This window comes from Myripristis murdjan, chromosome 15 (assembly GCF_902150065.1).
Source record: "Myripristis murdjan chromosome 15, fMyrMur1.1, whole genome shotgun sequence".
Lineage (NCBI taxonomy): Eukaryota > Metazoa > Chordata > Actinopteri > Holocentriformes > Holocentridae > Myripristis > Myripristis murdjan.
The window spans coordinates 27,806,808-27,823,757 of NC_043994.1; the positions used below are offsets into that span (position 1 = coordinate 27,806,808).

Genomic DNA, 16,950 nt, shown 5'->3' on the forward strand with positions numbered 1-16,950 from the left:
TTTCATCTCTGCAAAAGACTCAATTTCTCTCACTCCCTTTATTCAGCTGAACTCCATGGCTGCCTGCAGCTACTGGCCTCTCCTCACTGAGGAGGCCCGCTGTAATTGCCCTTACCAGTAACACAATAGGTGTGTGTGTAGTTGGGGAGGTACTGTTGTGGTCATATTGCGGTATCATCTGATCCCTGAGTGTGGCCGCAGCTCAGGTTGTGGAGTATTTCTGTTGTAGTGCATTACACTACTCATGATCAAAGCTACAGCTGCTCATTAGCACAATACTGCACGTCCACTTTGGGATTAACCTGCTTGTCATTAAAACACAGATCCTGTCCTTAAAAGTTCAGGCAATTTTTGACGAATGTGAACCACCGTCATTTCCAAAAAGTCGTGTTTATGTTGTGCCATCAGTCATTTTTGTAGGGCACGCGCAACTTTTTCTTAAATGTTGGCACCTCACTCTTTATTTGCTGCATGCAGGATGCAGCACTTGAGAAAAGCAGCTGGCGATGTTTCTGACGTGCCTTTTGTCCACGCTTCCAGTTTTATGTGACCTTGTTTGCTACAAGTTATGTGCAGGAGATGACAGTTGTAGCGGCGCCGGCGCCAGAGTGAAGGAGTCTTCAAAGGGATCGGCTCAGCTTGATGCTGAGATGAAATCAGAGGGAAGAAAGGTCGCTCGTTCTGTGTGTGTGTGTGTGTGTGTGTGTGTGTGTGTGTGCTGCTGTGATGGGAGGAAGGGATTAGGCCAAGGAGAATGCACCTGAAGTGGACTCATTGGAGAAGAGTCTGTGTGGATTTTCTCTCCCACCTGCAGATCTCTTTGTCTCTCCATCGCATCTTTGTTTCTGTCACTGCATTAGCACTTTCCCTTCCTCGCCAAGGGACGCAAGTACACAACGCTTTATTGTCTGCCGCAAATCCTCTCAGCTTTGACGCGGGGAAATCGTGGGCTGGATTTGATAAGAGGAGCACCTAATAAAGCAAACAGAAGCATTACCTGTCTGCACCCCGGCAGCAGCGGTTCAATTTATTTAATGTTTGCCTCTCCATTTGGCAATACAGTTCTTTTATTTATAGAGAAACATATAACAGTTTTCAGCTTTGGCCTACATCTAGCTCAGTCCCACTGCTTCGATTATTGAACTAGATTCATGACAGAGGGAAGAGAGGCAGCACTCTCGCCTAGCTGATTCCTAGGGGAAGCCTGAATGAAACTGTAAGTACATTTTCAGCGTGCACATGCACCGGCAACCTAGAAGCAGTTAAGGAGGATGGGAGAGGATAGAGACGCGGATCCCAAATCGCAAAAATCATCACGAGTTCTTTTCACGGATTGACAGATGTAAACTCTTTGTAATCCTGCTCATTACCCCGGGTATGCATGCATGCGTGTGTGTGTGTGTGTCTCTAGTGTACATTTCTGTGTGTGTGTGTGTATGCAAAGGGAGGCCCTGTGTGTGCAGTGCAGCTACAGCAACGCCACAGTCCAGCCTTTCATTTCACAGCCAGTCCAGACATTTTTCCGAGGTGCCCACTGAAACCAATTAGGGTCCGGTTTCGAATAATCTCAGCGTTCATGCATGGATTTCCGTCTGCAGCCGCGTTGTTCGACGTTTATGTCGCCGTTTTGAAAAGATATGAGTCCGGTCGTCTCGCTGTGTGTGCGATAATCACATAACTTGATGAGCCGGATGAGTTGTTTTCCACAAATTTGTGAAGACGCCTTCAGTAGCTTTACAATTCTGAAAACGAACCTTTTTTTTTTTTTTCCTCCAGAATCACACGATCTAAAGGTCAGTTTGCATGATTTATGTGTTTGCTCGTGGGCACAGATTTATCGATCAAATGCACTAAGTAAGTCAGTCAGTAAAATCCAGTCTTTTCTCAAGGACAAGCCGAGCTGAAATCGCCGCGATTCCACCGTAAAACTATTAATGCCGTGATATGATTGCATTTATTTTTTTATGGCTGTCTGAGATTGGATTTTGCGCGGAGGCTATTTGCAACTCCAGGAGAACGAGGTTGGATGAAGGTGAGTCCGCTCTCCACATCAAAGCGAGAGGACAGAGCAGGACGTCCGAGGCTTTTCAGGCCTGCTCATGACGGACGACCGCCCGCCGCCGCCGGACGTACGCGCGGCTTTGAGCTCGCTCGAGTCGCCGGAGGGTTTGTCACTATAGCGGCACACACACGGCGCCGCTCTCGCTCATTCTTGAAATACGTCTCGCTGAATGGCCACTGAAATGTGACACCATTAAAGCTGACAGCGGCTCCTCCCTTCCAGCTGCCCATTACGCCCTCAGGGAGTGGATATGCAAACAAACCTCCTTCACTCCTTACATCACAGATACACACAAAAAAAAAAAAAACACACTGATGCAGGTGTTGAAAGAGGTGCGTCTCGGTTAAAGGAATACCTTGCAGATTTTCATGTTTGCCTGCACCCAGAACTCCGCGGTTTCCGGCAAAAGTCCGCCAGACGACACAAACTGCAAATTGCACTTCCGCTTTTCTTGTCAGCGGGGTGAAATGGACGTCTGAGCGCAGATAACGTGCAAATAGCGACAGTGTTTTGTTACGTTAGAGTGTCGAAACATACGGCACATGTTTATGACACTATCTTAGCACACACTGCCCCAGTTTGTTTCCAGGCGGCGCTATCCGTCCAACGTGTTCTGGCTGTAGGTTTGCTTCCTTTTGAGCCACAAGGAAATACCGCAAACCCTTTTTCTCTGACTTCTCTGATCATGTAGGACTTTGCATATTGGAAAAAAAATTGCCATTGTCTTTACAAAAACACCATCTTTCCAGCGGTGACTCTTCCCTTAATGCGGCAGTGGAGACAGAGAAAGGTGTTGTGCAGTCATGTTAGTTTCGAATTAGGTCCTGGACTTTGGCAGCATGTGAGCGAGCACCTGACTGCTGAACTGAATATACAGCACCCGTGCTTGTCCTAAATACCTGTGAGGGCTAACAGAAGTCAGGTGTATCTGGGCCAGAACACAACGTGTCCTGTCTTTGCTCCAACACAGAGCGGCTGAGGGGAGAGAACTAGGCCACGGCATCCATTTCCCCCCTCGCCTAAAACACACACTCGAATGCGGCGTCATACACGCCATGCCTCTGACCTTATACGGCTTGGTTTAAGTGCCTTTTCACCTCAAGCACAGTGTGCTGGTGTTAATATATTCTGTCTCCTGTGATATTCGGAGGAGCATGCCGCAGGGGTGCCTCAACGGAGCTTTTTTTTTTCTTTTTTTCCCCCATCTCAAGGTGTTTTTCCTCCTCCTTCACCACCACCATGAGTGAACTTACATGCATAGTGATATTTAGTGCTGCAGCTAATAATTATTGTCATCACTGAGTAATTTATCACTTTTTATCAATCAATGAATAATTTACCCTATGAAATGTCAAAAATAATGACAAATGCAAATGGCAAGTTATCAGACCTCAGAGTGATATTTGCAGATTGTGTCCTTAGCCCGACCAGCAGCCAACAAAACCCCAAATATTTATTTTATGGGAACACGAATACAGAAAAATAAGCCAACTACAACACCTTAGTTATCTTGGTGAAGCGGCAGTCAGCAAATGTTTTTGTACAGGAAGTACAGTGAATTTTCTGTCGATGCACTAATCAATAAATCAGCTACTCATTTCAAGTGACACTCAGTTATCATTTGGTACTTTATTCTGCTTTGGAGTTACGGTGCGTGAATGCCATATCCTGACTACAATAACCCAAATAAGCTCCCCTTCCAAATGCACAGTGTTCATCTATGTCGAAAAGAGTAATTGTCCATGAGAATCCAACAAAATGTCCTGAATCTAATCTTAATTTGGGATATGACATATGATCCTGAATCCTCTTTAGCAGAGTCAAGCACACACTGGCATACTGAGGCTCGGCTTGTCTTTGTTTGGTGTGTGTGTGTGTGTGTGTTCCTGTGAGTACAGCTGGTGTGGAAAGGGAAGATGCATTATTCAACCCTCAGTGTCTTTTCACCTCTGAGGGGTGGGGGACAAAAAGCACACCTCCTTTTCTAACCCCATGCCTGAACCTCTTTTCTTATTCTCTCCACAAACCGGACGCTGTACAGAGCCCCATTTATCCCGTCTCAGCTCTTCTTTGCCCTCGGAGACTCTTTTTCCGACCACCCTTCCTCCTGCTTATCTCTCCCTCGCCTTGCCTCCCTCCACGTCCTCCGCTCTCTAAATAAATCCCTAATGTGTCCCTCTGTGAACCGACGAAAGGTTAATATGGCATTTTAACCCCGGAGCATGGTCCATTTCTTTTCTGGGATGTGTCACGGCCCAGTGGTTCGCGAATCCAGAGGGATGAGGGATGCAAGAGGATAGAGTGGCATTGATAATGGTGGTAGTGGCGCTGATGATAATGAAGCACTAGCTGCACTGCCAGCTTTATTGGCTGACCTGGTTTCTGAGTTCTGGTTTACAGTGAGGAATTTCGAGGGCTAAGGCAAGGCTGTCCATTATAGCCACTGCTTTTTTTTTGGGTTGTTTTTTCCCCTGGACGAACTTAACATTCCTCGGCATGAGTAACTTGCAGTAGCAACTTACAGTAGCACAGTTGCAGTGAAGACAATCTCTGAGTCTGTTTTGACCCCCAGGTATAAAGTAAAGTAGAAGGTCATGGATAGCTTGGCGTGAGGTTAGCACAGTTCCTTTTCCCTTTGTTTTATTAACAAGCCGAAACATGATGAATGCACAATGTGCCAATGCCGGCCTCGGAAGCCGTGCATCACAGTGAATTAGTTATGTCAATGCAGCGACTAGGAGATCATGTGGCAGCGCTGTGACGTGACACACACACACACACACACACACACACACACACAAAGGCGCACATTGCCATGGTAACCTCAGAAGTTTTCACGCGGTCCAGATGATGATTCTTTGTGGAAGTGCTGTGTACAGCGCATGTGAGAGTCCCCATGCTGCAAAGCAGAATTATCCTCTGAAGTGTTCTCTTCTTGCCGGCGCTCCTCCTTGACAGCCTTTAGATGTACGATAGAGCCTCCTGTAGTGATTTCTCTGTGTGTAGAGGTCCAATTTCACGTCTCCTCTTTCATACCCAGCAGCAGGGCTCCGTGTTTGTGAAGATTTACTTGGCATCTGCGCAGCATTTTCATACCTCGTTCGACTTTACAACCGCAGCACACTGCGCAGACTCACGGGTACATAAAGTTTAATATCACTGTCATAGCAGCACGCTTTTATACGCTTTTTTTTTTGTCACTGAGCGCCAACAATTACAACAGCACGTGTTAATGTTTGTGCATTACAATCAATAAGAGTATATTTGCATGTGTGTTTCCAACTTTATAAACTGTCAACAATGCACATTGCTCTTCTAGCTGACAGCTGGCCCCCCTAGTGTAAGCAAGACTATAATAACTGGCAGCTTGACAGAGCCAAGATGACATATGAAGGCCACCATTAAACAAACATAATGTACCAGGTTATGTAACTAAATGTGAAGGTGCTTTAAGCCTGTGTTTTGTGGATGGATAAGAGGGAAGGACAAGCACAAATAGCTGGAGAGATGCTCAGGGGTCCTTAAGCAAAGACCTGCTTGCAAAGAGGGTGAAAAGGTAAAGTAAGAGTGTAGAACTAATGCAGGGACCAAAGAGAGACGCACATAAAGTGGAGAGCGAGGCACAGGTAGACATGGGAAACCTGATTACAGGCCCATTTCCCCATCCATCCGAGTCTGGGGAGCATAATCATTGAGGACGTGGATGCGAAAATAAACGGGCATGACCGCACAGGGAAAAAATCAATGGTTTTCATTGGTTGGCACGGAGCCACCCAGTGAAACACGTGTGGCTGATGGGCACGTCCCTGATCTATGCCCTTTATTGATCTTCCTTAAGACACCAGCGGTTCAAGTTCATTCTAATGTGATCAGCAACTTTAGTAACAAGGCAGGCGGGAGAAAAGGCAGGAATAACATGCCTCACTGGTTGTTTCTGAACAGAGCTTTATCACCGTTTGTTATAGGGTGGCACTCGCATGCGCACACATGCACACATTTGCAAGAGGAGCGCATAAAAAAAAAAAATACCACACCGCCAGGAAAAATCAGTCAGATCACGCCTGAGTGGTTTCTTTTATTTACCAGCAGTATGAGTCTTTTGTGTCATCATGAAAGCCTTCTGATGGATGAAGATCAAAAAAGCACTCAGGGTAATTAATGCACAAGCAAGGAGACTCAAAGAAGGTGCATCCACATGACAGTCCGTCCGCAGGGATTGCCGAATGATGACAGGAATTGAAAGCGGCGTTGCACCGGTGCACCCTCTGCGCTTACTGTATCTCCCCATCCTTGTTGTCAAATCAACGGTGGAGATCCACAGCGGAAATTGTCATGCCTGTAAGGACAATGTGGCGCTCATGAGTATTCATGAGAGCCTCTGTTTAGAGAGTCCACAATTACACCGTATTAGGGCTCTAGTATACCAGGAGAAAATGATGATAATGGCTACTCGGTGATGATAGTGATTTGCTTAAGCAGCTTCATCGCATGTGGTCCTCAGAGCACTGCAGAGGCATCCTCCTGTCATGTCTGCTGGAAAGTTAGACAGCGCATTGACAGCAAGCGTTCGCTTTACTGTATGTCGCCAGCTTTGGAGTGAGCCGAAGCTGTAGACACATCTCTTTTGTACACAGAGAAAGCATTGTTTTATTGAAATACTCGCCATGGCAGTAGATTTGTCTTTGTCATGTGTAAGTAATATATATCTGGGGATTGACAGCGTTACGCAGCGGTGTACTCGGTTATTAATTAGCCACCTCGCTGCTTGACTTGTGTGTTTTGCACTTGACCTTTAGATTTCAGGGAGCATCCTGAGGAACAGCGTCCTAAATTCAAGTATAATTGCACAAGCATGTGCAGAACGTAATGAAGAGAGCGTCTCCTGACTGAGGATGGATGGTATCGGTGGTGCAGAAGACACCGGATCACCGTATCATCTCAACCAAGCTACGTGCAGAGCAGCTTCTCCTGCGCTGATCAAAAGAATGCCTTTTTTTTTTTCCCTCCCATGTTGTAATGAGAGTCCGTCAATAAGCATCAAACAAGATCCGTGCAAGGTCAGCTGCACAACCCGCATCCAGACCTCAGGCTTGAATGAAAAATGAAGAGTCCCACCAGATGATAGTGTCAGATTCGTATTGAGTAGATGCAGTTAGCCTTCCCGCATCCGGTTCTCAATGCATTTCATTCAATGATCATCATCAAAGACCCCAGTGTGCCCCAGTAGTAGCTGTACTACTACAGCCCATGAAATATGGCTTACTACTGCGATGAAATATTCAGTAATCACGTGGGAGAAGCAGCTTGCTGTAAAGCGAAGTGTTTTATTTTTAGGCCAGTTCCTGCTATGATCCCAGTTTCACAGTGCATGTCACATGCACTCAGACTGTCATCCCTCTGCTGATGTTACCTGTTAAGATGCTAAACTACCAATGTGAGAACTTGAGCAAGGCACTCAGCGCCCCTCAGATGCATCAGTGCCTGCTGCTGCTGCTGCTGCTGCTATAAAGCTGCCAAGCATGCTGCATAGTAGGCCTATGCACTGTGTATGGAAATGGAAACCTGTCAGCAAACCAAAAAAAATGTCTTGTACGGCGGGTGGTAGCGGAGTACAATGGCCGAGAACATTGCTGAGAACATCCAATACAACAGTATTGGACTAGATTGAGTGCAGAGGCACATTCTCAAAAACAGAGCAGGAAGGGATCGATGCTGGGAGGTTTTTTGATCCGGGTCCAGCGTGCTCGTCAACACTGGGAACATTCACTCTGAGTGTGATTTGATGGCAGCATCAGGCGGCACTTACACAGGTTGTTAGAATGAAATTTCAGAGTTTTACATCAAACTACTACACATTGTAATCAGCCTGAGCTGCACTTTGATATTTCTGCATTTTACATTTCAATATTTCAAGATTCAGCTATGCCATTGCAGTTAAAAAAAAAAAAAAAAAAATAGTCATGACTAATTGGGTGCCATTGCATTAGTTTATCTAATTATATTCACTGAAGCAAAATGAAGTACTCTTGTATGTCTACAGTAAAAAAAACATTTGCTGTTGTTGAAGACTAATATAATGTTTTAGCAAACAGTGCAATTCAGATTTCTTTATTTGTCATTTTTTTGCGTCACATAAAAACCAAATTGTGTTTCACACGCCTACCAATGCAATTCAGTATCTGTTTAATAAGAATATGCAATGATCTAAGTGAAGCAAAAAGTGAACAAAAGTTAACAGAATTAGTTAAGATAAGATAAGATAAGATAAGATATTCCTTTATTAGTCCCATGGTGGGGAAATTAAATTAAAATTAAACATTAAACATTGTTTATTAAAAAAAAAAAAACTGAATTGTGAATTAATTGATAAAAAAGCATATCATATTGACTCAAGTAGAGGTCACAATGACTCTATTTATGTTTTTTAGCAGATTGATATAGTTGAATCAGACGACGTTAGAATTGATTTAATGAAAAGAGTGAATCATTACGCTCATATAAACAATGGTGCATACATCACCACAGGGGGAGAGGGCTGATTTGCGAGGAGGTGGGAGTTATGGCTAAATGAGCCTGTCCTATTGTGGATATTTTGTAGAATTAAGCCTTCACGTCTCAAACAGTAACCTGCGGCAGCCCCAAACCCACCCCCCCTCCTCCCCGAGTCCCTAGCAGCACTCAGCATCCATCAGGCTTGGATGGAGTGAACATGGTGCACCACGGCTCCACTGTGTTAAGTTGTGTTGTGTGGGTCAATGTGCTCCAGCTCCACTGACATCAAAGGTATCGAGTTGCCCCCTGATAGGTTAGTGCTCCGGCTCCTTCACAGTCCTTGGAAGCACCCCGCCCCGGCTTGATGCATCCATTTCAGATAACACAGTGCAACAGTATCACCAGCACAGCTTATTGATCACGATTTCGATGCTCTTCCAGTTAGATGCAGCCTCTCTGGAGGGCCTGGTTTAAAATAGGAGGCCACATCGTGTGCAAAGACATGTGAATTGCAAAGGAATGCATCAGTGCCTGGCTAATCTCCAGCTCTCCCGGGTGGTTTTGTATAGCACCCAGTCGAAGGCCACTTAATCTCCCTACCAGAGAGCTATGGTGATGACAAATTTGTTCATAAAGGATTTATGCAACAATATAGACATAATTCCCCCAGTAGTCTACAGTGCCTGGGCAAAGCTGGAATGCAGTGCTTTATTTTATGTTGTTTCATTTTATTTATTTATTTATTTATTTTGTTTTGTATTGTTTTGCTTTATGAATATGGTCACACAGCCTCTGAGGTTTTTCCAGATTCGGTGTTTCTGATCACATGGAGTCCACTGTGTTTTAGCAGACGTAGTGTTACCGTAAAAAAACAGTGAGTCCAGTCATTGAGAAATTCTTCACATCAAAATGACATGGCATAAATTACCCGAGCTCAGAACGAGCAGCAGGCGTCTGTTTGCAGCAAGCCGCGCCGTCGCTCTCTAAACCGCAGGTCTTTGTATGCAAGTTGAACTCAAAATTCATCAGCATCTGCGCTCTTGATAAATTGCCACCCCTCCTCCCCTCACCCGACACTCTTTGTGCCGGGAGCTGAGACTGTGATGGTGATTAATAAAGAACGTCTCATGAAAATTACATCATCTTAGGATTCATAATTAATGCCAAAATATGACTAAAGAAGCTTAGTGCCACAGAGCAAATTAGTCATTTTCATACATTTATGACACTTTTTTGTAAGTCTCAACATGTTCTGTCCTCCCCCTCCTCAAGGTCCCAGCTGTTTATTACAATCTTCTTTACTATTTCTCACTCTGTGAATAATGATTGAGAAAATACATGGCTTTTAATGCCGCTGGTTCTTACCGACACAGCGTTTGAAGTTTTCGTCTCAAAGCTGGAATTTTGTTTTTCTTACTCTCGGAGTGATCGAGGCAGAGAGAATGGCCTGGAAAGGGTGTGTCTTCAGACCCCAAACCTCTGCACTCAGTATTTCCCGGGGTATAATTAGCGAGGTTAATGATCCCGCTGCATAATGTATTTTTCATGGTCTTGAAGGTGTCCTCCACATTTCTCACCTTGTCTAGCTTCCCCTGCTCACTCTGCTCCTGTCCGCTGCACTGTGTACATTATAAATGAGTTTCTGCAATCACTGCAGTGATTACAGAAATTAAGTGACTTTACGATCTAGAAAGTAGCCCTTAGCAGTGTGTTGGCTGACTGGACAGTTCAAGCTCATTTAGAGTCAGCCGGCATTGATGCATGCACTGTAAGAGCACAACATGCAGGGCTGAAACTGTCACCAGGCGTTTCACAGTTTACCAGATTACTTTTTTTTTTTTTTTTTTTTTTATCAGATAACACATTTTGTTTTCCATTAAGTGTCCATAAAAGTGTGGTAAAGTAAACCTCCTTCACTGCAAAAACTCAAAATCTTACCAAGATCGTTTGTCTTATTTCAAGTCAAAAATGTCTTATTACTAGTCAAAATATCTCATTACACTTAAAATAAGACATGATCACCTCAGAAGTAACTTGTTTTTAGACAATTGTCTCTTGTTTCAAGTGAAAATTTGCTTGTTTCATTGGCAAAATTTGTTTCTTGTTTCTAGCTAATTTTTACTTATTTCAAGTGAATTTTCATTTTTTCCACTGGCAAATTTTGCCAATGAAACAAGCAAATTTTTGTCTAAAAACAATTTACTTCTGAGGTGATCATGTCTTATTTTAAGTGTAATGAGATATTTTGACTAGAAATAAGACATTTTTGACTTGAAATAAGACAAATAATCTTGGTAAGATTTTGCGTTTTTGCAGTGTTTTGACTGAAATTGATGTTTCAAGGAAAAGTTGGAGAAGCACCGATCCAAAACATAACACCAGGTAGAACTACCGAGGTTACCGGAGTCTCCCTGTAAGTAGCTGGAGTCAGAGAGACGAGGTGAGACCCTCCCCCCTCCTCCCCCACGCCCTCACACCCCTCATATCAGCCCAGAGTCATGATGCTGCTGAGCTGCTGCCTCTCAAACATGCTTATCTCACACTAAGCTGCATGGCGGCCCACAAATATTGACGTGCTGTTTTGCCACGGTGGTACGCTGCCGGTGTGCTGCTCGTGACACAGAGAGTTCAAGGCGAGCTGACAAATGATTAAAAAGACGCGTCCTGATTAAGAGATGCTATCTTATCTGGTGTAAATTGTCAGCTTTGTAGTCATGGTGTGTCTGTTATCAAGCATGTGACTCATCCTTTGCGTGGGCCGCATTGTGACTGCGGCCACTTAATTAAAGGGTTAAGACGCCGCACGTGCACCCGTCGCACGCACGCACCTACACAACGCGTACAAACCCACATACACACTCGGCTCGCCTCTTGGCACGGGCTCCACACCGATATCGACTCCTCCGCCGGAGCCAACCACCCATTGAGGCCTCGGTGGAACCTACTCAGCATATCCCGCTGGTGCGTCAGCAGCCTCCGGCATCAAGAGACGGGCAGATGTCACCGTGCTCCTACTACGGTCTCCAGTCATGGAAAACCAAACTCACTGGCTCTACACACTGCAGTTTGTCTGCAGCTTCGTCGTGAGCCTCCTGTTCACCATCCAGTGAAACCAGAGAGCGGTTTCCATCCGTTCCCCCTCTCTCTGCCCTCCGACTGGTTTCTGTTGAGTACCACTTAACCCTGAAATGACCCAAATTACCGAAAGCGCCGGTTCATCCTTTTCAGGTCGTGTAACGCCGGTTTTCCGTGGACGTTTCGCTAAAGTTAACAGGAGGCAAATGAAGGTAAGTTAAGCCGTCCTCGCTCATTGTGGATGAACTGCGCACAGTTCTCCCGTTTGTGGATTGCAGTTGAAAGAACGAATAGCCTCTGGCCTTTCAATCTTTTTTAAATTTCCACAGCAGAAACTGTATAGAAATCTAACATTCTCCGCTGGGAAAGAAAGGCACCGCACATCCAAGGACGCTCGTCTAAAGGCCTGCAGATACTCCCATTGAAATGCTGCTGAACGGTTAGGCACGTGCACCGGAGCTGTTAATCAGCACAATCCACAGGTGGAGAAGTAACTTTCCATGCAGATGTTGAATGTCAGGAGGGCCGCTGCTGAACAATCAGATGTTTGCGTTGCTGTGAAGCCCTTCGCCGGCTGAATCGCGCCTCTGCAGTTTGATTCGGCCGGAGAGTCAAAGACGGTCTGGGTTGTGATTGAAGCCGGGATAAAGCTTGTGTGAGAGCGGCAGCCTGGCGTGTGTGTGTGTGTGTGTGTGGCCTCTGACGGTGAATAGATGGTTACAGGAAGTGCTGTGTCCGCACTAATTATCCCCTCAGCGTGGTGCGAGACCCAGGCTCTGAATCCGGAGAGTGGCAGTCAAAGGGAGGGGGGCTACTTTTGGCTTCCCAGTAGCCGATGACTCACGCTTCGTGGAAGCTCTGTGATGCCGGGGAGATCGATCAGTGGGTAGAAAGGTTGAGATGGATGGTTAATTGTGCCATCTGACTCTGAGCCATACTCTGTTGTCTTGGATGATGATGCGATGTGTGTTTTGCAGGGTTTCCATCGGCCTGCTGCAACCCACCACTGCAAAATCATTGCCACTGCTCTCTCTCTCTTCACTCATTCTGTAGCTTACTTGACCACCACTGCTCTCTCTCTCTCTCTCTCTCTCTCTCTCTCTCTCCCTCTCTCTCTCTCTCTCTCTCTCTTGTCTGAAACCAGAGCTGATCCGACTCTGGTTTTCTGCAACAGTAGCAAAGGCACACTGCAAAAACGCAAAATCTTACCAAGATTATTTGTCTTATTTCAAGTCAAAAATGTCTTATTTCTAGTCAAAATATCTCATTACACTTAAAATAAGACGTGATCACCTCAGAAGTAACTTGTTTTTAGACCATTTTCACTTGTTTCAAGTGAAAATTTGCTTGAAACAAGTGAAAATTTGCTTGTTTCATTGGCAAAATTTGCCAGTGGAAAAAGTGAAAATTCACTTGAAATAAGTGAAAATTAGCTAGAAACAAGAAACAAATGTTGCCAATCTTGGTAAGATTTTGAGTTTTTGCAGTGCAGAGCTGCCACCAAAATGGTCGCGTGGCAAAGCTTTTGGTTTTGGATAGTGCAAGTTCATTTTTGATTTGGTTGCATTCATTTCAGGGAGGCTGCGGATCCACTGACTGACGTGCAAAATGTTTTTATTCGGTCGATTTTTTTTTTTTTAGCTTGAGCGCTGCATATTAAAAATCTTTTTTTTTCTCCCCCCGTATTTCTTGTTCAATCAAGTTGGGCGCTGTGCAAGTGTTATAAAGTTTAGGTTATTTTTCCTCTGCTGTTTAAATTGTTCATATTTCATATTTCTATTTTTTATATATTCCTTGTTTATAGTGTATATATTGCTTGCTGCTATTTATCATCTGGTTATACTGTAAATTTGCACATTGCCCACATCTATGCACATTGTATACATCGATGCACACTGTTTTTTGCACATTGGGTACTTAGATCTCTAGTGTCATCTTTTATTCTTTATTTTTTATTTATTTAATCTTGTAATCTGTGGATACTGTTGAAAACTGTGAATTTCCTTCGGGATGAATAAAGTATCTATCCATCTATCTACCTATCTAATGGCAGGGAAAACACTGCTTTCTGTCTGCGTGCACAAATATCTGTCTGCAAATTATCTCGCATACTTCTCTCAGTGTGATATTCTTTGTGCGGTTATGAGTGGAAGATCAAGGACCTCTCGTGGTTTGTGGTGTTTCAAAACTTTTGAAAACCCCCGTTTTGTGCCGCACTTCAGTGTTAACTCAGGTCAGTCCGTCAATCAGTCAGGAACACAGTCTTCACTCTCATCATATTTTGTGATGATCCGTTGTTTGTGTTTTCAGGTTATGCATTTTCTCTCGAGGGAGGACGCCTGGAGTCTCCTGCATGATATGGCTTTGTGATTCATAGCACCAGAGTCAGAAAAAACAACATTTTGTGGAAGTACAATCTACAGTATGCTTTGGTCTAGATGATGAAGTCGTCTAACTCAGTTGTGTGCAGACTGGCTTCCCCTTCTTATTACAGCCAGGTTACAGGGCACGGTTCAATCAAGACCTCATGAGCGATATCCGCCTGTCTGTGGAAAACTCTGCAGCAGGAGGCTGCAGCGGGCTTAACTTCTACAAGTTAACAGCAAATTTGGACACATTTTCCCTGGACCCTCTACACAAATGCTTTACAAGTACTGCATCGATTTCCATGCAGTTTACAGTGGCCTAAGCCATTACCAGAGATAGAAATTAAAATGACCGCCTACCGCCTGCTTCGGTAGTGAAGCGATCATCATTTAGAGGGCCTTTTCTATTCTAAAAAATGTCCATTAAGTCCGAAAAAGGGGGGACAATTGAGTCAATGATGCTTACAGAATATAGTGAAAACAGTAATTCCACGCAGTTGTAGCTCCTGCAGTTAAGTCGTTTATCATGCTTAGGGTATCTGTAAAAATGCTCGGTGGCCCAGTTGGCCGTTAAGCTGGCTCTCTGCCGTCGGTGGCGGCCGAAGAGCGCGGATAGTTATGGAAGGTTTCACTGGAGCTTCATGTAAGAAAACTGCCAAGCATCAGCGGCTCAGGTGATGCGGGCATGGACGTCTGAGGGAAAGATCCATGCACAAACTGTGAATTAAAGGACATGCTTTCTGACCGCGCCGTCCGTGCATCGCTGTCTTGAGTTGCATGAAGAAAAAAAAAACAGAGATTTGGCTCAGTGGACTGCGTTAAGAAGAGTCCATTGAGAGCACTGCACAGAGGGACGCCACAGTCGGGAGGAGAGCAGCTGGAGACTTCTGGTTTCTGTCTCAAACACAAAGACGCGTCTCATTTAGGCGCCGTTTCTGAGGAGGAGGCAGAAATGTTTAGGCTGCAGGACTGTCATTCAGGCCGGACACAAAGGAGGCTTCCCTCTTCTGGCTGACTTTGAAGGAAGTGCACAATGGTCTCAGCCAGAACCCTCCTTGCGTTACAGATAGAGCCACGGTGTTGAATTCTTATTGTTGAATTTCTGAATCCTCCGTGGGGGTTTTTTAGCGCCGCTGAATCAGCAGCCAGCACTTCTGTGTGTGCATTTCTCCTCCCGCTCCCTTTTCTCGCTTGTAATAGCTCACAGATATATAGATTTACATGTCGCGGCTATGTGCGTGAGGAGTGTAACAGCGTGTCTCCTGTGTGTGGGCACCGGGGCGCAGTCAGAGCCACGCCATATGAGAGGATTAGCCGTGTACAAAACACCGAGCCCAGAGAATCCATGCAGGATTAGTCCGTCTTCCAGACAAAGCAAGTAAACCACACCACATGTCTTTTGTCTGGCAGCAGGCGGCTCGCGGCAGGGCGTTTTACTTCCTCGGTCGGCGCCGAGGTGCCCAGGTTGGCTCGTGGTGGGTGTGGACTTCATGATCCGAGGGCATCTGGCCCCGGGGGAGCCCAGCGGCCCTCGTGAACGCTCCCTTCACTGCAAAAACTCAATATCTTACCAAGATTATTTGTCTTATTTCAAGTCAAAAATGTCTTATTACTAGTCAAAATATCTCATTACACTTAAAATAAGACATGATCACCTCAGAAGTAACTTGTTTTTAGACAATTGTCTCTTGTTTCAAGTGAAAATTTGCTTGAAACAAGTGAAAATTTGCTTGTTTCATTGGCAAAATTTGTTTCTTGTTTCTAGCTAATTTTCACTTATTTCAAGTGAATTTTCACTTTTTCCACTGGCAAATTTTGCCAATGAAACAAGCAAATTTTGTCTAAAAACAAGTTACTTCTGAGGTGATCATGTCTTATTTTAAGTGTAATGAGATATTTTGACTAGTAATAAGACATTTTTGACTTGAAATAAGACAAATAATCTTGGTAAGATTTTGCGTTTTTGCAGTGTTGTTCCTGTAGATCATGTCTGATGTGAGTATTAGAAGTGACTTTTAAGGGGGAGACGGGTGAGTCAGCGTCATGCCTGCGGGGCACGGCAATGCTACACACACACACACATGCACACACACACACATGCACACAGGCTTGTCTCAATCAGATACATGCAGACCACAAGGCGAGGGTCAGCTGGTGGTGGCCGTCATCAGTCTGCATTACATCCGCGGTGACGGAGTGGCTGATTCCTCCGGCTGAATTCAGCGGGCAGCGCTCCTGCTCCCAAACCAGTCCTGATTATAAGGCTCGGGAAATTGGTGCTGGAACCCCCCCACCCCGCCCCGGCAAAACACTCAGGACCCATTTAAAAAATCTGGAGCAGACGTGGGACGGTTCAATCATCCGACTGAACACACATCTTCTGCGGAAGGCAGCGGGCCAGAACGTCTAAATGTGCCATTTCTCATATTGATACAGTGAAATAAAATCAGATGAAGGATTGTAGTGTCCTTAATTTGGTCTGGTTTCTGAAGTGCGACCCCCCCCCCCCCGGCTCTGCCTGTGTTCCCACCAGATAAAGTGGAATTACGAATAAGGTCTTTTCATTTAGAGATTACGAGCCTCGCTTACTGTATAGAAAAAAAAAAAAGTCCTTTCGCTCCGATTTTCTGCTTTCAGTTGAGTTTGTTACTTACAATGAATCAGCCTTGACGCCTAAATAGACGGCTGTGTTGAATTTCTCCTTTTTGTGTAGTTTTCATTGACCTGATCATAGGAGGGCATGTGTTAAGGCTTTCAAAGTAAAGCAAAAGCATGAGTTATTTAATAAGAATCGGTCTAAATTGAAGGGTTATGCCAAGCTTTCTTGACTGAGATGGTGTGATGGCATGGCGCCTGGATAAAAGGTCGTGTCTAAGTCCAGAAGAACCTCCTTGACGTCTGACCTGACTGGACTTCCTCATGGATATAGTCATATTTTCTTAATGTGCGCAAAAA

At 44.8% G+C, this 16,950-nt stretch overlaps 1 protein-coding gene across 2 annotated transcripts in view; it reads left to right on the plus strand.

The window, feature by feature from the left end:
• stk32c (serine/threonine kinase 32C) overlaps window positions 1-16,950 on the plus strand; it is an 83,517-nt gene that overhangs the window by 3,919 nt on the left and 62,648 nt on the right. The gene's annotated exons all lie outside the window — the stretch shown is intronic.